We start from the raw sequence: 22834 nt of genomic DNA on the forward strand, positions 1-22834 counted from the left end.
TATCAATATATTTTACAGCGTTCACTGCCTTGCTACTGTCAACAAAAAGAGTAAAAGGCACAAAGCTATTGAAACTTCTGAACTACAAATAAAAGTGTGGATTATTATATTATTATATTATTTGGTCATTATAATGACCACAGTCATTATACCAGACTTCGGTATGGACTTCTGCACATTAAGAACAATTAGCACATTTAATTGTATCTTCTATGACTGTACAGTTTTCCATGTATTTGCATAGCTGCTTAGCATCTGAACCAGTCCCAATCTGAAAGGTTCTTGGGTCCTGTAGGACTCAGACCATAACTTCCCTCATGCATTCCAGTTCTTTCCTCCAGTGTGTGTTAGCTTATTACTTTTATGATATTGACTTGCCTTTACAATCTCTAACAGATGTTTCTTTTTAATTATCACCCACATAACCCTCACTGCTGTGAAACAAAAGGTGTACTATAATTTTCCCAATTTATAAATACACAATCTATCTCTAAACACAGACAACCAACAGATACTGCCAAAATAAAGAACCCTGCTGAGGTGCTGGAGTACAAAACTGTCCTAAAACCTTCCACAACTGCCATTTCAACATTGGAAATGCCACCGAGCATTCTGGATCCACCTAAGATTTTGACAGACCTCCTTTTGTTTCAACCTTATCTCACGCTTGAGTTTGGTCACGATCCCCTGGGACAGCTCTCCCAAGCCCTTTGAGAGTCTTAATTTGCTCAGCATACTCAGAGAGCACCTAGTATGCTTCTTCCTGTGCCCTCTTCAGCACGCTACATCAGGCTCATTCAAACAGTAGCATAACGCAGGGGAATGGAAAACCTGTACAAAATACATGGAACCCCACACAAAGTCTCCTCAGGCCTCCTTTAACTGCTCAGCAGGCCACTGTCATGAGTGATAAGTGGTCAGAAGTCTTTAGCCCAGGCATGCCATTAGTGAATTCTTTTAAGTAAGCATCTACAATTGCTATGTTTAGCTATGCTAAAAATACTATTACTACAGTGTCTCTGCATTTCCTTTAAGTTTACATGCCCCCAAGTATCTGATAAATACCACTCATTTATTGACACTGATCTGTCATTTGAGCAAATTTAAAACAAAGAGATGATTTAATATTGGCTTTTTTTTTAACCACAATGAGAAATTGCATAACATTATGGCAGTCTATACACTTTACTCCACTAGACATATTTCAAGGCTAATAAGTTCTGGCAAATTGCTATTTTGAAGTTACTAAAGAAAATGTCATAAAATAACCTTATATTTGACATTAAGACGAGAAAAATTATCACAGGAAAATTGTAATCCGTGGCTTCTAAACACCATCTCTTTCTTCTAATAAACAAATGTAAGTAAATATTTTCTTAACACTTAAGTCTCTCTTTCTTCTGCAACTACCTTTCTTCACATCAAATTCTACTTCATATAATGAATGCATGACAAGTAGCTGGTAGACTGGATTTTTTTTTAAATGCTTACAGTTGTATACAGAAGTACAGTCTACATGTACACAGAGGTATAGCCAGATGTTTTAGGAGTCTTGGTCTTGTTTCAGCAATGCATGATAGACAAACTTCAGATATACAACCAAGTTAGCTACTGGAGCTGTACAAAACCATGTGGAGCCAATTGGAAAGATGCATTTTTCTGCTAAGCTATGAAGTCCTCACAGATGAATCATGGCTGTTACAGGACAGAAAAGATGAAGTTGCCCGCCCAATAGCTTGTAAGTTAACCCAGCATATCTATTTTTGTTACATATATTTACAGGTCTTAAAATAATGCAGAAAACAGTGAGTATTGTTGAGATACTCCTTTCTTGCTTGCTCAAGGGCTTTTACAGTAACAACAGCACATAATATAAAACAATTGGGTTTGTTTTCAATAAGGTTAATGTCCTTTCCTAAAGGATCACAAAAAGCCTAAGTCAGATGTTGAATTCATAAGCAATATACAAGGGTCATCTGAAAGACTGCAATAATCAAAATCTTATAAAGGAAAGTCATAGCTATATGAACTTCATATCCAAGTGACATTCAAATTTTGCATATAAGAGTTTTCAATAGTAAGTAAAACCAGAAAGTGACATTTAAGATCTATTTTATATTAAGGAAGTATTGCAGTAGGTGTGGCAAGTATTATAATACAGAGTTTCAAGAAAACAGTTCTAGGGCCACTGTACACTGTCTAGTACGGATTGTAAAAGAGCCATGCTGTACTTGCTTGAGATTATGATATTCTTGTGGTAGCAGTCCTAGCTGAATAAACCACCTTCACACCTAGCACTCATAAGAAAACACATAGACCCTCCCTACACTGCTTACAAATGGATAAACACACACTTCACCTAACCCACACTTCCCCACAGCAGACAAAAGAAACATTGTCCGTGTCACATTGTGCTGAAACTACAAAGAAAGAGAGAAAACCCTTCCCTGCAAGCTCACAAACCAGTGAAATATCACTATACAACTTTCCTATGCTCATTCAAAGTAGGGGTAGTTCCCAGAAGATCAACATATTTTTGTGAAATTCAGTTGTGGATCCCATATTGTTCACGATAATTTCTCTTTTCACCTACATGATCATGGGGCCTCTGCTGTAGGTTGCTGGAGGGCAAATGCTAAGTAAGTTTGCCGTCAAGGTCGAATTACTTTCTTACATTTGTTCTTCAGAGGAGACTGAAATATGACATACTCCTCAGTGGAATCTAACACAAGGTCAAATTCCTGTAGCCCACACTTCGGTCCCTGGGTCTCTTTTAGCTGCTGAATCAATACTACAGAATTGCGCTCTCTGCTTTCTGCGCTGGTTGTGCACTGCTGAATGGATTGTCTTCAAGGCATACACCTTCATTTACCCCTGAGTAAAAAGCATTCAGTTTTGGGCATTACCTCCCTTTCTACAGTCTAAATCTACTTTTCAACATGGCATCCTCATGTCAGATAAGAGGACTCTGGATGAGGTATGGCAACATCATCTCTTTCCAGTGCTGCCACTGAGAACAGAAAAAGACAGTCTTTCAAGCCTGCACAGTGCTCGAGGCCATAGGGAAGAAAGTATATTAGTTTTATAGAAGAGCAAATGCTTAGGGTTTAATTAGATACTTACTGGTTTAAAAAAAAAAAAATCGCTGACAGAAAAACGTGGAAGGTACTTGTGGCATAGGGAGTATTAGTTGGACAGGGGGTTGCAGGAAAGAACAGGTTTAAAGTGGCTTTCTCTAGTATACAGAGGAAGAAAAGTAATGTTTACCATCTGTGAAACATGATGAGATTAGTTATTAAACCAGTATTTCTGAGTTTCTGGGTTTTGTTATTAACTCAAATTAAGGGCTTTCCTTTTCAGTATCATCTTTAGGAAGTATTTTGTTTGGTGACTACCTGAAAACTTAAAAAAATCAGAGAAGTGACTAGATCATAAGGAATTTTTCCAGCAAGTAAGTGGATATTCCGGACTTCTATCTACATCCGATTAGCTGTGTTAGATCATTCTGGTGTGTAGTGATTGTTTAATATCATTGGGGAGTTTTACACAATGGAAAAAGTATATAATGTTTCAGGGATTTTCATGAAGTGCTGGCAGAGGCTACTTACTGTGGACATAGTGGAATGTGTCAACCATCTATATGATTTTGCTCAGCTCTCGTTTTAGAACCATTCAGTTGGCAAATTTTACACTGCAGGGAATTTATTTCTCATTATGACTTGGACAAGAGTGTGCCTGGTTAAAGGCTAGATGAGGATATTATGGGAAGTTTCTTTCAAGGTGAAATCTTGTTAATATAAGTTTTTATATAATATAAATTTTATAAAAATAAAAATTATTAATTGTTTAGGGATTTCTCCATGTAGATTCCTAAACTGTATGTTACAATGAGATGTATATAACCAGTGGGGTTTCTTCCTGGATCAAAGCAATTCCTTATAGGAACTTAGTTGGCCTTTCAAAAATATATTTTGTTTTCCTAGGAGAATAGCCTTGTTGAATAAAAGTCTTAATTAATGAGATAGCTATAAGCACCCTGCTCGTGGCACATGCAGTGATGTCTAATGACTTGGTTGTATATTAAAATGGTTTGGTGTATTTGGATCGACTGTTTTCACAGAGATTGCTTCTATGTACTGTAGCTTGTAGGCTATTAGATTTATTTTTTTTTATTTTTAAAGATTTTATGGAGTGCTTAGGAAAGCACTGTAGGTATAGAAGTATTTCAGAGAGAATTTGATGGCAGGATGAACATTATTGAACTTGTAAAAACCCTGTGAGTCTAGGTTTTCCATTCCTGATAAGTATGTCATCTGCATAACTGCATGGGCTTTGTGACAAGATTATTTAGAAATCTGTTCTCTGCAGCAGCTCTGTAAAAGGTTGACTACGCAAGGCTATATGCACTTATAGTTTGGAAGTGTAGATCTTTGGAAGTAACATTTTTCTGTTTAAAGATGAAAAGAGCAAATGCTAAAATATCCTTGGGACAATGTGACAAATTTGAATGTGAGCTTATGGCAGTCACACGCAAGTTAAAAAAAAGAGGAGCTACACAAACTAAGTAGTAGTGACACATCCTCTGGAAAAATGGGGTGGGAATAGTTTTCTACATTAGAAAAAAAAATCACCGAATGAATACTACTCAGCTAAAACAATTAGAAATTTTTTAATTATTGCCATTTTTTAGGCTCAACTCTGAGCTCAATAAAACCTGATGGAAGACTATCTTCAGATCATCTGCTATGCATTTTTAGTGACTCTTTCAATATCATACAATATTGTATTTTCCACTAATACTTCAGATCCTGCCACAGCACTTCTAAGTAGAACCAGTATGTCCAGAGATACATCAACTAGAGAAATTCCTCGACATTTTGGTTTTTTTTTTACCCGAAAGAGATTTGGTTTAAGTATAACCTTAGGGACAGGTGCCTACTTGGGTTATCAAATGCAAATATGTGTTTGGTTCATATCTACCATTAGTCAACAAGAATACCACAGTCACAAGGCAATGTCCTACCCAAACTATGTGGCTGTCTTCAAGTGGAAAAAATGACTCGCATACATAAATCTTTTTCTAGATATCACAATGGAACAAATACACACAGGTGTCACACTACCCAGTACAATTACGTTCCTCTCACTTGTAATTCCAGCCAGGAAATCGCAAACTTCACCCTTGGAGAGACTCATAAATAGTTAAGTACCATCTATCAACAGAGGATAGAAGGGAAAAATAACCAATAAAACTACATAATGAACAACTACTGAACAAACAGAGCTATAGCACTCAAACACAGCCAAGTTATTGCCTAGGCTATTACAAGGATTTTACAGTAATATCATTTGATTTTCTAGCTTCACGGCAATTATATCAAAGGTCTTTTACTCTTTTCAGATGTGTATCATTGCTTTAAAATAAATTCTATTATGAAGTCCAAGGTGAGAAGGAAAAACAACAAGAAGTTGCTCAAGGTCACAGATAACCATGTGCAATGGCTTATTTGTAATTTTTTTGTCATCTTTCTTTAACTCCTGGAAGTCAACTGATGGTATATTCTGTTTTCTACCCAAAGGATGCAATACAGTACAACTTTTTTTTTTTGCCACTATAGATAAGAGAAGCTCAACTTCTTGATTCTGGATGCAAATTGGAATTTGCACAGTTCAGGTTAAATTGACTTTGGCTTCATCTCACAACATCTGAAATCATACTGCAGTTCTCCAGTGCTTTTAGGACATAATTAGATAAATTCATAGATTAAGCTGCTCCTGGCAGTACTTGCTCTTCTGTGAATAGTGAACCAATTCCACAGCACATTGAAATACAAACTGTAGTTGCAATACCAAGTTGGCAATGCATCTTTGCTGTCGATTGTTGTGTGCCATATGGACCCACTTAAGCCTCTTCCTCTTTTGGCTCTTGAAGAGAAGGCAGCCATTGTGGCCAGTCATGAGGTCAGTTTGGAAATCAAATGGCCCAGGTGCAAAAACTTCAGCAGGGACATCTGCATCCATGACTCTTCTTTTGGCTAGATTTATCCCTGCCCATATTTAGACATGATATCTGCCTTCTTGCGTAACGTTACCATTTTCTGCCAAATAGAACCCAGTAAGTCTGTTCTAATTTGTATTGTAAGTGATCACAAAATACACCCAGTATATTGCTATTTTTTGTATCCTATTCTACTCTTATACTTCAAATATGAAAAGAGCTAACATTTTTTTCAGACTATTTCTTCTATCAGATAACGCACATAGAAGTTCAAGTGAAAGTTCTCACAAACTCAAATGTGGATATTAATAATCTCTTTTTAAAAAGTTTGATGCCAGCCACCAAGGAAAGTTGAGATACTCAGAGGAAAGATTAGAAGTGTAATTATAGTGATATTGATATGGCTACAGCCTCGTACTTCGTACAAAATGCAAATGCTTTATCCTTTGATACACAATTCTTAAAAAGGCTAGATAGATGCATATTAATCAAGCTTATTTCGTGCTCAACAGTATCACAGTTAACAAATATCTAACGGATATTTAAATTATACTTACATTTCCTGCCACAATTCTCTCTGAGGCCCAGATAATCATACTGGTCTCTTGTTTCTCACCTCAAAAAATGCTGTATAAGAAAAAAAATAATCAGACACTTATCATTGCAGGGCTGTAATGCCATTTGAAGAGTAAGCAAAATGCATTCTAAAGTAACTCATGCATTTCATATATTAATACCATTCTGTTGTTACATTTCCTGTTTGTCACTCAAAACAACACATCAAGTTTAACCTTCAGTTTGGAGAAAGCACAGATAAAGCGTACCTGTGCAAAATCTCAAGTCTGATCCACCACTGTTCCATTCAACTTCTGTATTGTTCTAACAGCATACAATGCAAGAATCAAGGAATAATGAATCAAGGTCACAATATTTGACAAAGACTTTACAAAATTACTATTAAAAAAGAAATCTCAAGATATACAAAACATATACATACAAATGTATTAGTTACGTCACATACCATAATTCTTCTGTTCTCATTACTATAATATATAGCCTACTTCCAGTTTCATATTATGCTTTGTTATAGCTTTCTTAGTTTTAAAATGGATTAAACCAATCCTTTCTTTATTCTGATCTGGGGAAAAACACATCTCTTCAATGCAATTCATCTTTGCCCTACTTTCCTCTATCTTTTGTGCCAAACTGTTATACAAAACAGTTTTGTCACTTTTGTTATTTTTCCTGAGGTAACGTATGTCCACTGGACATAGCATCTACAGAAAATTCTGACTTGACTCAAAAGCACAAAACTTATACAAACAAAAATTATAGGACTAAGGAGCTTTGCATCAAGCTCTTCAGGCTGGCATAAGCTGCACCAAAATGAAGTTCTGCTAGCAAATAAAAATGCCAATGGGGAGCTGCATCACGGTCAAAGTAGCTTTCAATTCTTAGTTTTACTTCACAAAAGGAAGTGCCACACTCCCTGCTTAGTGTTAGCTTTGAGTCTCTGCAGCAGTGGCCTTAACCCTATCCTCAGGCCTTCAAGAAATTAATGTTTGGTAGGAAAAAGATTTTGTAGTCTGCTGCCTCCAGAAAAAAAAAAACCAACCCTGCAGGAATGCTTTTCCTCCCAGGAAAGAAGTAAAATGAAGGTGACAGTCTGGAATGCTAGTGAACTGGCAGTTACTTGACATTGAGTCTTTGTCAAATGACTGACAATAGATTTCAGAAGTAGGTGAGCAGTAGTAAATACATACAAGCATTTGGAGAGCCCTAGAATTTATTTGTAGGTATTTTATACCAAGGATATGGAATAAATGCATCCAGAAAATTATTTAGAATTCTGGACACACATGCAGCACTGACTGGCATTTCAATAATGCCTAGGAAATACACAGGTTTCTTTGCTTGATTTTTATTTATGGATTCTGCCTCATATTAGTAATGAGCTGTTCCATTCCAGCCAACGCATCTCAAGGTTGCACGGCACTCCTTCAATGATTACAGTGTTGCAACTTGAGCTTCATGCTTTAAAACATCATCTAAAGTATGCAGCAGTTACCTAATTTAGTATCTTGTATAGACTATAAATATGTTTGTGTACACTGTATGTGTATGCTACTTAGATTCTTTTCCCTTTTGTACTAATAAATACATAGCAAATCCAAACTATTTGTAATTCCACAATTTGAAGGAACTGCTAAATGCTCCCCTCGTATTATGTCACAAAAAACAATGATAATTTTTTTAATGTAATTATCTATAGGTAACAACACTGATAGAGAAACAGCAGGATCCTGATACCACAACATGTTGAAACGCAAAGAATACATTCATCTTTGTTGAGCTAATATCAACTGTAGCAAGCTAACTCAGCACAATTTTTCCAATATGGCATACAAATGTTAGAGTCCCGTCCTATGCTGTATACATGAAGATATGTGTGACGGCTGTACCATCTCTACAGTATCAGTCCTGCCAAAAGACACTGGCTAGAAGCCAAAGTCACAGCCTGTTCTCTAATGAAAACAGAAGAGATATGATAAGAGAAGCCACAATCAACACCAAACATACTAGCATAAATCTTTACAAATTCAATGCAAGTGCCTTAGACTCGTTTATTCTGTTTACTTCTAAGGTTTTCAAGCAAGCCTTCTTGAATCCACTGATTTCACACTGGCTTCAGACACATCTGGAACTACTATATTGCATATTAAAAAAAGGCAGACCTCAAAGTACTACTGGTCCCTTTACATTTCCTAGAAAACTAAGTAAAGAAATGAAATGTGTTACAGAATACATGACAATGTGCTTTAGTTACAGCCATGAGGCTACTCCTTTTTCCTATTGTTCTCTCATTACCAAGTTATCAGCTGTGATTTTTTCAGCCACACACAGTCAACCAGTTGTAACTACGAACTCTGCCTTCTCCTCCCCACAGAATATGAACATTTAGCTGGCTTACCTGTATCAAGCTATTTGGAAAAACAAGATATTTGTTCAAAGATACAAAGCAAAGATCAACTTATAATATAAATTATTTATGTCATGTTTAATTCTATGTTAAATTTGCATTTGTCAAATCACTACAATGCCCCTTTGAGTGTTTCAAGTTCACCTATAAGTGGGGAAGCATAGATAAACATCAAGTTCTTCTAAGTCTTCATGATCTTGGGATTAATACGGTGTATTTACAACTCTTTAGGTGATAGATGAATTCTTCCATCTGAAGAGAAAACCTGGGAGAAATGACAATGAAACAACTTGTAAATTTATCCTTAAAATACTTAAAGACAGTACTATATTTAATCATATATATCAAAACAAAAGTAACTGTCATGTTCTTAATCAGACCAAATATATAACAAGCTTAAAGGAAATCTCTCTGCATCAGACTACAAAAGACTATATCAGCACAACTGTGAAGGATTTGGGGTTTTGAGACAAACCAGCCTTGAACAATAATCTTCTGATAAACCTCAAATTCCAGATGGTCTTTGTGGGTTTCAGACAACAGCTGTATTCGTACAGCATCATGATGAGGTATCTGGCTTATTTTTAACAGTAAATGTAGACAGTGGTACTGTTTTGATACTACTTAAAATAATATCCAGCATAAATATTATTTTTAAGAGAACAGCTTGAGAACTCCTGTGAGAACATATCACAATATCCTCACATAGCTCTCAATATTTTTATATGGGTATTTGTTGAGCAATACAGGAATTTAAAAGGAATTTTGTAATTTAGTCTTCCACAAATGAACAAAACACACTCTTCCACTTTACTACCTCTATGATAATGTTCATGGCTAAACAGTGGTTTTAGTTCAAATGCAAGTCTCCAAATATCCTTACACTAGCACTATTTTTAATTTTTTTTGACACAAGTTCTTAATTAATTGAGCTTCTTGATACTATAAGCTATAGAAGATCAACTACATAAAAATGAGATGTCAAATCTTCCCCATACATCAGGCATAATGCTATTTTCATTGTATCTTTACGAGACATCAGATCTGTTAATATTTATGGAGTATACACGGAGGAATACTGCTAGAATTAATAAATAATAAAGCTAATATTTTTTGCAAAAATAAATCATCAGATATCTCATTATAAACTGGATGTCTTCAGTTGTAGATAATTTAGTACAGTAATAAATAACAGGAGAACACAGTGTTGATGGAATTATATTTCATTATTTAAAATATCTTGCTACTCATATACGAATGTATTCTTTTGTGTTCAAAATCATGGAAATAGACAGAACTGGTTTAGAACTGAGGGTACTTTCAAATAAACAAAAATAAGGTTACCTCTAACATGCCAGCTAGACATTATTGAATAGGTGTATATAACACATACTGTTTCTCAAATGTACTTCGAAATCATCCTGGGATGTGTCTTTGGCAAGATGTAGCTCAGAGAAGTTTAGCCCGTTGTTCCTATTGTCTCAACAATAACAGACGACTCCCATCTTGAACAAGGTGTTATCTTACAGGTTTTAACGTTACCAGTCTTTTACTTTAACATTTGAGTCTTACCTGCAGAAAGGAAATAAAGAATCAATAAAGGGTGAGGGTTTGGGGGTTTTTTTTGTGCAACAATTAATTAACAGAAATTCTTGGGTAAGACTTTATAAAGACCTTGTATAAAAGTTTGTTGCACCTAATGATACAACAAAACCTTATCAAAGAATTTGGTGTATGCTGATACTTGCATTCAATACTGTCAGGAAGTTTGTCTCATTTCTCATGTATGTAGTCTTAAAGTTCAGTTTTGTAAAATCACTACCAAAATTTGTGCAGTCTTCCGAACCGGGGAGACTACATGCCATATTCAGTATTCTGAGAAGTGCTGCAGCATTGGCCCCTTCACTCTATAGCTAGGATTTTCAAAGCATGCTAGAGAAAGCAGGTATCGAGTTCTCATTGAAAGTCAAAGGGAACTGATGCTGAACTCCATTAGACCTCTTCATTTGTAAAATCCCAGCCTATTCTCCTTGACATGGAACATGTCTTCATTCTCTTTCTAATCTATGTCTGGTATGCATTGTACAAGTGTTAATTAACTGATAGTAACATAATTAAGAAAATGTTGCTATGGATCATTATAATTCAGTTTCAGACACTGACAATGAAATAGAAATACAATTTCAAAACAGCAACTTGCTACCAAGCACAATGGAAACAGGAATATCAACATAAGATTATGACTGAAATTCCAGAACCTTCAAAAGTAACTCATGGCTCTATCACTTTATTTTCTTACAGCTCTCTTCCTTTTTCTATGGAGTTCCTAATCTATACACACTATACGACTATGAGATTTACATATGATTTTAGTAAATCACTAAGCCCATTCTGCTATTGAATTTCTCAGTATGTGACTTAGTGAACTGGTTTTATGTCAAAAGCAAATTAAAAAAAGATAAGCCTAGACAGCATTTTCAGCCTGCAACACATAAGTTAACACTGTATTGTTTAGTTTTCTATGTCTACACCTAAATGACAAGGTAATGATTTGTTTAAACATTAGGAGTTTTAAATATATACTGATCAAATATTATCTAAGAACAGCTTAAAGGGAAGTGGTACATAAAAATCGATGTTTAATTGATTAATTTACTTTACAAGTCAGGGACTTATGAGACTAGAAGCTAAGATAAAGCAGAAGGCATAAACTAAATTATCCACCAGGTGGATTCCATTTCATTTCTATGTCTGCAAAGCTAAAATCCTGATAACACAAACAATAATGTTACAACAGACAGAAAACACCACCTAGCCAGCAGGAAAGCAACAGAATGTTATTTACTTCAGTTGCCATTGTTTTCAATAGTGCTGTGATGATTTACACAGTGAGGATGTGGTTCTTTGAAATCTACAAAATACCTCCCTTTATTTTTTCATCACCATTTACTAAGTTCAGGTTTGGTCTTTTTAGCCTATTGTAGTAACACTGTTGAGAGGAAAAACCACAACACATTTACACTGAATTTTAATGATGATATTATGCATATGAGCCAAACTTCTATATCCAAGAAACAAACTTCTAAGCCAAATTTGCATTTAGCATGAAAGGAATAAAATCCTGATAGGTTTTTAGTTCCAAGCTCCTAGAGATGCCCAATACTCCTATTAGTGTCCTATATAGCCCTCTTCTCAAGAATTCTCCTGGTGCAGCAGCTATATGGTAAGTGGGATGAGAAAGAAAGTAAGAATATCAGAGAAGCAGAAGAGAAATGAACAGAGTAATAATAAAAATAAGCATTTTGCTTATTCTGCTTATGCTATAAGCTGCAAAGAATGCGATTACATGAACTTCCAGAGCTACTTTCAGTGCTCAGTAAGGTAACAACAGGGGTCCATAGACATAGCTCAGAGCCACTTTCTACTTTCATCTTTCCTTTATTTGCCATTGGACTCAACCAGCAAAGAGTGATGATGCAAAATATTGATTCCCACATTCAGAAGCTGGATCTGGCTTTTGGGATCTCTAGTTTCTTTATCTTTCCACATTTGAGGCTCAAAATTCTCTACAGTAAAAGTCTACAGCAGAAACCACAATTCCTTATTTTGAGGAATACCTGCCTGTCCTACAAGAGTCACACAAAGCGTTTGAACCCTATCCTGCAAACAACTGTGCATGTAACCATGCACACGAAGAGCACTACTGAAATTAACAGAGCAGGCAAAACACAAAGTTACATGAATAAGCGTTGTGGGACTGGGGCTTTGAGCATTATACATCTGCTTCTTCCCAAAAGATAAGATGAAGTACATCTTCTTTTCCACCTGTACATTGTATGAAAATAGAGCTCAGGGGAGCAAGCATCCTAAAAAGATAAGTGACAACATCAACAAGATGACATTCCTGACAAATACATTCTAAAGTTATTCCTAAGTTCCTCTATGACCTCATGGCTAACATCTACACATGACCAATAGGGAATACAGAGAGAAATTGGACCAAAAAAAGTGTTTGTTATACACGCAATTTTTAAAGACATTACAGGAAAGATGACAATTTTGTCTTGATTTGTTATCAGAAAGCAGCTATTCTGTGCATTTTTTTTTAACGTAGGAATTCTGTGTGTTTATCCAAGGTAAATATGCAAGCATTAATAACATAAGAACATGGACATTGTTTGGGATTAAATTAAAACCATTTGCCTTATGCATGCTCATTTCCTTTTTTACTACTCAATTCCCCTATGATGCCATCTGATCACTTCTTGAATGTCCCCTGTGCTTTTGCCTTAACAATCTTGCCTGGTAGGCCATTCCACACGTTTGTGATTCTCGGCATGAAAAAAATGCTTCCTGACATCTGTTCTGAATTTGTTTCTCTTTAATTTCCATTTATGCTTCCTTATCCTAACATCTGTGTCATTCTGAAAACGGTAATTCAGATTAACGTTATCTGTGCAATTTAAGATTTTACATTCCCTAGCTAAAAGCTACTCGTAACCATGTAGTGTTTTTGTAGTTCCTACTGATAGTTTAGAAACATTTCCTAGTTGTAATTCATATGTTTTAGGTTATACTTTGGCTTTGTTGTTGTTTTTTTATTCTCTTTTCAGGCACATTTCTTTCAAATCAAGGGCTAGCACTGTACTCAGTGGGCCAATTTCAGCCCATAGGTCTTTCCCACAGCTGTTGTATAGGAAGAAAAGAAGTAGAATTGGGGCCAATTTGGCCCCAATAAGCTTAATGGGGGTACCAAGAGGACCATATATTATGCTAATTCCTGCTGTGGGTTAATAGTGTGCCTTTGGTAGCTCTACAAACCCATCAATTAGGAAACTTTTCAATTGTTTTTCTCAATAGCTTAAATATACAGGCTGCAGGACCAAATTGTACCCAGTGAATATTATGTTTTGATAATTTCACCCCATTTTGTCCAGACAGAGAGGTAAAAAAATTATGAAAATTACTCTTACAGTTCTCTCAAGTCTACAAAAGAATCTGGGACTATTTTTTCTATTCCTTTAAATCCCTAAGACTGGGACTCAAGTATCTCCTTTTACCTGCCCTTAATGAAACAGATTAATTCCAAGAGATGAACTCTCAGAGCCTAGACTCACAACAAGCAAAGCAATTAACAGCATGTTTAACAGTAATTAGCAGACAGTCCCATTTTATATGGTTGGTAACTACGATTCAGAGTTTAAAATGTACACTTTCTAATACTAGAAAAAAATAGAAGTAACACAATATGGTGGCTGATTATGGAGTCTGGACTAAGGGTTTGTGCTGGAGAACATAAAACATCAACTATTGATCCCTTTTTCATGGTAGTAAAAAAAAAGACAGCTCTGTATGTCATGGTAGACATACAGAGCTGTGTCTCAAGTCATAGCCAAGGTTTACTCTTTTGCTTCCAAAATACACAAATTAGACTATTTGAAATTATCAAAGAATTAGCAGTACTTTAGGTATTTTTTTTTTAACCTTACTTATTCTTGACTGTTGAATTAGTATCTCTAGCATCTGTCCCAAAGGTGTTACTGAAGCATGAAACTGGTACTACCTAGAAAGGTTCAAACAATAATTGCTAGCACTTAATTGCACTACATAAATTCTGCCCAAAGTATAACCTTTTACAGTCAGTATTTCTGAAAAGACTGAAAAAACATTCTATTTTATTCCACCCTGCTAGCAGAGTGTTTTGGAAAGTACACCTAGATACCAAGAAGATTTTGATACTTAAGTTTCAGTTTTTCTCAGGTTCATAATTTTCTTTCTGGATATGAGCAGATAATACACTTAAAAGTATTATTATTCCATTTATTTCTTATAAGAGGAAGAAAATGAGAACAGTCTGTTTCTCTATACTTAGAAAGAGTGCATGTTCAGTCTAACTAGGTTACCTAGGTTTTTGTAATGGAAAACTCTGCGTCCATCATTCAAAAACTGTTTATTCTACATGGTAAAAAAGAAGCTAAAGGTGACATTAATCTTATTTTATAAAGGATTATCTTGATTCATTCATCTGGATGAAGTAGTGGGCTTTGAAATACCCAAATATGATCCAGCTTATGTCTCTAGAATATGTCCAATGAGAGTAAAAAACAAAATCACAAGATACTGTGCAAGTAAACATGGTGGAGACATGCGTGAATGTGTGTAGGAGAGGAGACTGATTTTAAAATGAGGTATTCAAGTAGTAATGTGTTACCTAAAATGTGTTTCACATCAAAGTAAAAATCCTACTCTTCATAGCCAGCAGAGAACTACATACTGAGCACACTAACAGGTTAAAGGTGGAAGAAGAAGGAACTGATATCACTATCTGTTAATTAAAGGTGAGAGGGGAAAAATTTTTACATATTATTTACAGTTAGTGCAGATTCCTTTCCTTTAAACAGGGATTGCAAAGAGTAAACATGGCATTGTAATTACTTCTGCTGAAGAGCATGAAGTTTTTTTAACAGTACTCACTTAATATTTTCTCAAGTAAAATGAGACAATTATTTTACATCATGTCTTTTAGGTTGCTTAATTTAGGCAAGGTAAGAAGATATTTTCTCAAAATGTTTGATATTCTGGAACACAATAGAAATTCCTGTACTTCCAAGTAACACTTCCTGTCTTACAAAGCAGGCCTGGGTTACTGACCCTGCTCTAACCAAGCTTCTTCCCTGATTAAAGGTAAGTTTCTTTCATGGTTATGTCATTTTAAAACCTATTCAGATGTGATAACATTTTTGCTCCTGTATCTTGGCAACATGATTTATTCCGTTAACACCGAGTGTTACAGTCTGAAAAAGCTGTACCATCTGGGTTGAATTAATAGCCTACCCAGACAAATAAATGAGAATGGTCTGCTATAATTAACATGTAGGTAAAGTATATTTAACAGATTATTATAATTAATATATCAGTTACCGATTTCATGCTAAACAGAGTTGTGAACACAAGATATTAAGATTAGTTACCCTCTCTATGTGCCTAGTAAAAATGCAATGGAAGAATAGATCCAAGGAATCAATAAAATTGACCTTAACATTAAGAACAACAGATATGAAATTTCAAGCAAAGACAGGCCATGTAGGGTATTATGAAATAGCAGTAGAAAATTACTAGTTTCATGAATTCAGAATTAACACCAGTAAAACTCAAATGTGACCTTAAAAAAACAAAACAAAACAAACCCACACCAAAATGCATGAGTGATTAATTTAAACACTGCTACAGGCATCCATCTATGAAGATGGACAGGAAAGATCTGTTTCTTAAAGCTGTCTTGGTTTGTATTACATAAAACATAAGCTACAGTAGAAAGCCAGCAAAAGAGATGTGGATTTGATCAAAATTCCATAGAGCGTTGTCATCCACACAACAAAAACACTGGTTTTTGTTGGTAGGTTTTTCATAAGACATAAATGTTGGTCAGGTTTTCACAGGCTACCAAAAGTCCGGTGGCTATTTAACAACTTCCTCAACATCTGTGTCCCAAGAATATAAAGTTCGATTTCTTTAGCTACCCCACAAAATGTATTTACCTTTATTCAAGGTCTTAGATGTCTTTTCAGCTGAACTGCTATGACATTGCCAAGAGATCACAGAAACAATTACAACTTCACAATTAATATTTGTGCATCTTTATCTTTCTTACTGTGTAGTAAGAAATCCAGAAACTCACATACAATTGAAGATTAATATCTGAAACTAACCCTACTCTTGTTTTGCACAGAAATCAAATGTTGTTGGGTGTTTTGTTTTTTTTTTTAAAAAAGAGGTTTCCAACTGCCTGCCCCCCCTCGCATAATTAGGGCTTTTGTGTCTCCAGATTATCTTTAAACTCATGTTATTATAAATCTTTTTTATTACTGAAAAGACTAAGGGTCATTTGACAATGGTGTTAGGCACATTACAAATGAAGTATGTAGGAGAATCCATTCCAAAAGGCTTACAATTTAAATAGAGAAGACAAAGAGGAGATGAAAGGGGCAAATTAAATTCAAATGCAGTTAGAGAGCCAGGGGAATTCCCTGCTTTTCTCCTAACTTTCACTTTATGCACAGACACAAAAGTTAAATGCAATACAATAGTAATATTTTTAAACACATCTGAGGTGACAAAATCTTGAAACACTAACAAGGCTATAGATAGTAACACAAAGAAACCTAAACCAGACATCACTATTCAGCGCATAGGTCTCATAGAACAATAAGGAAAAACATATTGAATGTAATGAGGTTAAAATTATTTTTAAAATTCACATAATGTTTTTGGGAAAAAAAAAATCCCAAAACATTAATTGGCACAACTTTCGCTAGTGGAATTCCTCTTCGATATCAATAGGCTGTGGAAAACACTGAACACAAGACTGGCACATTGATCGCAGGGAACATTTGGTGCTTACAGGATTTCACAATTATATAGCTGAAAAAAGAACGCTACAGCATTCTACAGTAATTGTCACAATTTAAATAATTACTTTAGCTGATTACTGTAGAATAGGAAATAAAATCAGCCAAAGAGATAATTACAGGCATAGCAGAAAAAGTTTCAGAAGCTTCCATGTAGAAATTAAGATAAAGGGCAACACTTTTGCATTCCTTTCCACACTCATGTCAACTACAATGCTGCTGTTAACATTCTCCAAGACTTTCATTTCCAACTCCAAGAGATACTCCAAAGCAATTATATTCCCAGCTCAATCAAATTTGCATTCTAAGGTAAAATGTTAACAGTATTGTCACATCAACAGATTATCACATCTAAGTTTTGCAAAGTAATTTTACCTTAAATTACCAAAGCAACTATTAGGATTTTTGACAAATCAAATATATTATAGGATTTATGTCTTACTCTGGAACATCTGGTATTAACCTCTGACACAATTCTAAACAAGGTGGATCTGCAATCTGTTCCTAAGCTGTAAGTCCATGTTTCTATAAAGCATCCAGACTCTTCTGAATTAGTAGAAAATCATATACGGTGACACCTAAGTGAAAAGAAGTCTGGATGATTAGCAATTGTTCTTGTACATTCTAGAAGTATATTAATGTTGCTAACAACTAGCACTGGATTTCTCCCTTTCTGTACACTTATCTGCTATAGGCGAAGATTTCAAATAAATACTTTAGAAACTTTTTTTTAGCATAAGTTTTTACAAGATCATTTTTGCCCAAATCAGAAGGTAAAAGTTGGCATAACTGCCATAAATTATTATTTTTAATTGTCTTGATATATAAATGTTATTAGAAAGGTTTTACAGGAATACCACTTTGACACTGATGTGGACTTTAACATAATGTGACTACTGCAACACAACAGTCACCATCATATGTCCCTTAATATACACAAGACACAGGATCAGAGAAGCAAGGTCATATCTGACAGGAGTAAGATGCAAGTTTTTGAGTGAACAGTTGATATTAAAAAACCAGGCAGGGACTGACTGATACAAGAGTCTACAGTGGCAAGGTAAAAATAGGAGGAAAACGGAGCAAAAGTATAGGCTTTTTTTTTTTTTTTAAACTTAAACCAAAACATCAGCAATTTAAGTAGCTACTGCAGCACATAGCAAGATTTGTGGAAACTGGCTCTCAACTAACAAATCTCTTCTTTCAAAGAGCATTAGAAACAAGATGGAAAAAAGGCTTGTATCATTTGACTGGTGAAAACAAACATATCAAATCAGACCCAAAGTCTACTACAGTCTCCCAATCAGTCTTAGTGATTGCCCTAAAGCAAAGAGTAGGACAATTAGATGGTAATAATTCCCGTGTATGTTCTCAAAACTTCCAGCATTTTGCAACTCACTTGCTTCTTGGTGTTTAGTAGACACATGAATGCATCTAGTCACTTTTTTAATTAATATAAGTTTTAGTATAATGTGTGGAACAAGGCATGAAGATGCAGCTCCTGCTCCAAATAATTCTTCAGCCACCTAGCTGACAGTAATTATTTGCTTTCTCCAAGCCACCCATAATTTAATACAATCGTTAACTCTATTTTGCTCATCTTTCTCAGGCTCAAAGTCCTCAACTTACTCCTTTGTACAGAAGCTTGTTACTTGTATAGACATTGTTTTGATCCTTTGATTATGTTTCTCATAAGTCTTTGTGTATTTTCTATTTCTGCTACAGTCTTTTAGATTGTGAAGACTAGAATTGCCTGTAGTATTCAAATATACTTATGGGAATTTAAGTCACATTTTTTTCCCCTAAGAATTTCTCATTTGTCTTTGAGTTTGTGTTTTGTTGTTGGTTTTGCCATTAATGAACCAATATTTTCATTGAACAGCCTACTAAAATCCAAGCATTTCTTTGCCAAGTGGTGATCACATGCATGAAAGAAGGGGGGGTGCACGTATAACCCTGTGAATGAGCTTATAGACAGATCTCAGGTCAGTTACTTCACTGTCTTTTGTGATGTTTCTTTGGTGGTCGTACAACTTCCTATACCGAGTTGTTGCTAGAAAAAGCTACAAAGAGATTTGCTTGACTATGCATCTACCACACTCTTCACAAATTCAGTGTTTCTTGGACAAATATGTTTCTTGTATTTTAAACAGAAAAGATGTACTGACTTATCTTTCTAAGAGTATTCCCAAATAGGTCACCTGGGTTTCCTACTGTATTTAACACATGCACTATAAGATTTTACAAACTTGCCCCTATATCAAAAGCTTTTCTAGGTGACTGATATTATTTATTTGTAGAGGATCATGAGTGTCTCGCAATTAGTGAAGTATGCTAAACAAAGAGCGTAATTGCTTTCCTGGGGATATTACATACGTAGAATGGCTAAAAGGCAAAGAACAGCTACGTAACAGTTGTCTCCAGTAAAGGCATGTAGGGAAAGCTCATAATATTGAGCAATATTGTTATCAAGTGCCTGAGTATTCTTTTTGGAAATCGACTAGCATACCTAAAGGAAAGATACATCTGTCTTCTGTTCTGGTTCGAAATGACTTTCAGCAGCCATGTAGGGAAGGTACAGTTCCATGTTGGCCACACATTGGAAACTTATTCATAACACAGATGCCTTTTGGACATTTAAAGAGTCAATATTGTTTGCCTGCTGTGCGTTTTCACTGCAGGAAGAAGTGAGAGAATGACAATTTCAGCATGGGCTACTAGCTGAGCCATATTGTAAAGTTAAACATCAGCAGTGTCTTTTTCACTTTACCATAAATTAGATACATGCACTTAATTAGTTTTTATGAAGCTAAAAAGTATCATTACATGCTGCTATACAGGCAGTGATCCACAAGTGAACAGAGTTGTCTTTTGTCATTGTGTGAATTCCCATTGTAAACATTTGATTTCTGCAATCAAAACCGTTCCAGAAATTTTAAGGCATTTTTTCTATCAGTTCTTATTCTCCATTAGTAAGATAAATATATATTTAATACATACTAGGTAATATTTTTACCAGTATTTTCTTCTAGAACAAACCGAGAGGCATATTCCTGGTCTTAAAGAAATCATAGGCCAAAACTCAGATGTCTTAACCTGACAACTTTATATAGATAAGTTGTGTTTGTTGCACAATCAACATTACCTTTTTAAAAAGTAGAGAAGTGTTAAAGGCTGACATTATAATACGATCCATATAACACACAGTTCCAGTATCACTAAAATAAGGTATGACATAACTATGGCATTTGTATTACAGGAACAGTGTTAGTCCCTATACAGGAACTGAAGCCCTGCTGGAGCAAGGACAATACACATCTAATGCAAATAAGATTTATTCTTGAAAAGACATCAATCTAAGTGAAAGATGAGAAGAGCAAGTGAACAAAATAAGGAAGCAAAGGATAGCGATGAAAGATAGGAGAAGCAGCACGATAAACTTAGGTCACAGCACACAGCCTGCTTAAGTACCACAAGCTTATCAAGAGCTTAGACAGGCTTTCGTTAAGCACCACCAAGTTCTATGGTATTATTTTGGCCACTGGAGGGCTCTTGCATTTTTTCCACGAACACCTTGGTAAAGAACCAACATTGTAAATTTTCATGTCAATAGAGAGTCCCTAGTTGCTACCATGACTAGCATGCCTGTGCAATTTCATGCAAATCAGATTCAATTTACAGTGCTTCTACTTCATCTGCAATTAAAAGTTGAAAAAGGAAGAAAAAACCCTCTCAAGTAGAGGCTATCCATTTCTTCATAAATAGGACACCTTTTCAGAGACTCTCTTTTGTATGCAGTGGTAGGGATGAGATCTGTACAAAACACAAAAGGAATAAAGTATCAGTGCTTGGTATTGTGAGGGCATTACCCAGATTCCCTGTCAAGTCTCAGTCCTGTATAGGCAATAATAACCATTACTGGGCTTTTTGGTTTTCAGTCACTGCTGTGACTCTCAATACAATGAATACAACACAGAAAACATTTTAAAATTGCTGATAAAAATCCTTTATTTTTCCACCTTTGAAGAAGTGTTGGGAGAGTTTCTGACAAAAGAAGGAAATAATTTCAATGAAAGGGATAATGGGAAGTATATTGAATGAGAAAGAAGATGGAGGGCAGGAAATGCAACATTGAAGTTTAATTAAATTAAAGAACAAGCTCCAGCAGTGAAGTATGCGCTAGTTTTTTTTTCCCCCCTAAGAACCAACAGAAAAAGTTTAATGTAGGTTATTGAAGATAAAAATATAACCATTGGATATAATATATTGATCTTTGACTCAAAAGCTGATGTTCCACTGAATACTTACCTCTTTTTTTAACAATTCACTTTCTGTAACATTGTTGAGGAAACCAAAAGGAGTGTGATACATGGAGAATCTAAGACAGCATCCTCAGAGATATTACTTATTTCAGGTCATGGAAGCCAATCGATGCTAGAAAGAATAAGGAGGTACCCTTATGAGTAACACATGACACTGAAACAGGTATTTGAAGAGAGAGACCCTTCCGATATCAAAAGCCACTTCAAGCCATATCCTGTGTTTACAGCCTTATTAATCTGATAACACTTAGTTCCTCCAGATCTAAAGGAGGGTGGGGAGGAAAGAGTTAAATACCCAGCATAACTGAGAGAAATCACGTTTTTTTGTAGTTCCTTTTCATATTAGAAACGCAAGTATATAAAAAAAGATCACAAAGTTTTGGACCTTACAATCAAGGCCCCTACAGCATCTACCCAAAAATGTTCCTGATGCTTCGCCTTTGCAAATCGCCTTCTTAAACCTTAAGACCAACATCCACATTGCCATAATAGTGACACAACAGGATTTTGTCCTTAAATTCTCTCATCGTGCACTGGTTTGGAGGGAGGCTGGCACTATGGATCCCTACAAAACTCATCAAGCTTCATACACTTTCACCTTTTCAATTGTGGGATGTTGCCCACGTGGTATGAAAAAAAAAGTTCTTTAACTACTTGTGATCTTGCAATGACTGTGGGACTTGCATTAGCCATAATACTAATACATCAATTAACTGCAAGCAGAATCACACAAAAGTGATAGAACAGGAGCTGGTAGGATGCTCACTGCGTTGTGGACTTGCCACAAAAAAGAAAAAACCCAAAATAAAACGGACATCAGTGCTCAGACCCCAGCACTCCTGAGACTGAGACCTCACTTAATGTCTAGAAGAGGAATAGGTACAAGTCAGACTTGAAACCCAGGACTAAGAGGCACAGAAGCAAACCGTAACTTCTACCAGCTTTGCCTGTCTACCCTAGGGATTTACAGTGGGAAAGCTGCATTGCTAGTTGCCTGGCAATAGCTAAAAGCTCAGAAAGACAAGTCACTTGAACTGCAATTTGATTTTGAAACTGACTGAAGACAATATTTTTCCCATATATTTTAACTTTCATCTTTAAATCAATTTACACACCAAGATGATCA

General features: G+C 35.4%; 1 long non-coding RNA gene across 3 annotated transcripts in view; it reads right to left on the minus strand.

Moving 5' to 3' along the window:
- Positions 1 to 22834, minus strand: part of LOC127021216 (uncharacterized) — a 199313-nt gene that overhangs the window by 48055 nt on the left and 128424 nt on the right. For 2 of the 3 annotated variants that reach the window (XR_007767178.1, XR_007767176.1), the window contains exons 4-6: positions 10323 to 10550; positions 9123 to 9243; positions 6556 to 6625 (exon numbers count right to left, since the gene is read on the minus strand). This is a non-coding gene — a long non-coding RNA (uncharacterized LOC127021216). The remainder of the gene's footprint in view (positions 1 to 6555; positions 6626 to 9122; positions 9244 to 10322; positions 10551 to 22834) is intronic. The other variant, XR_007767177.1, reaches the window with a different exon arrangement.

This window comes from Gymnogyps californianus, chromosome 12 (genome assembly GCF_018139145.2).
Source record: "Gymnogyps californianus isolate 813 chromosome 12, ASM1813914v2, whole genome shotgun sequence".
Classification (NCBI taxonomy): Eukaryota; Metazoa; Chordata; class Aves; order Accipitriformes; family Cathartidae; genus Gymnogyps; species Gymnogyps californianus.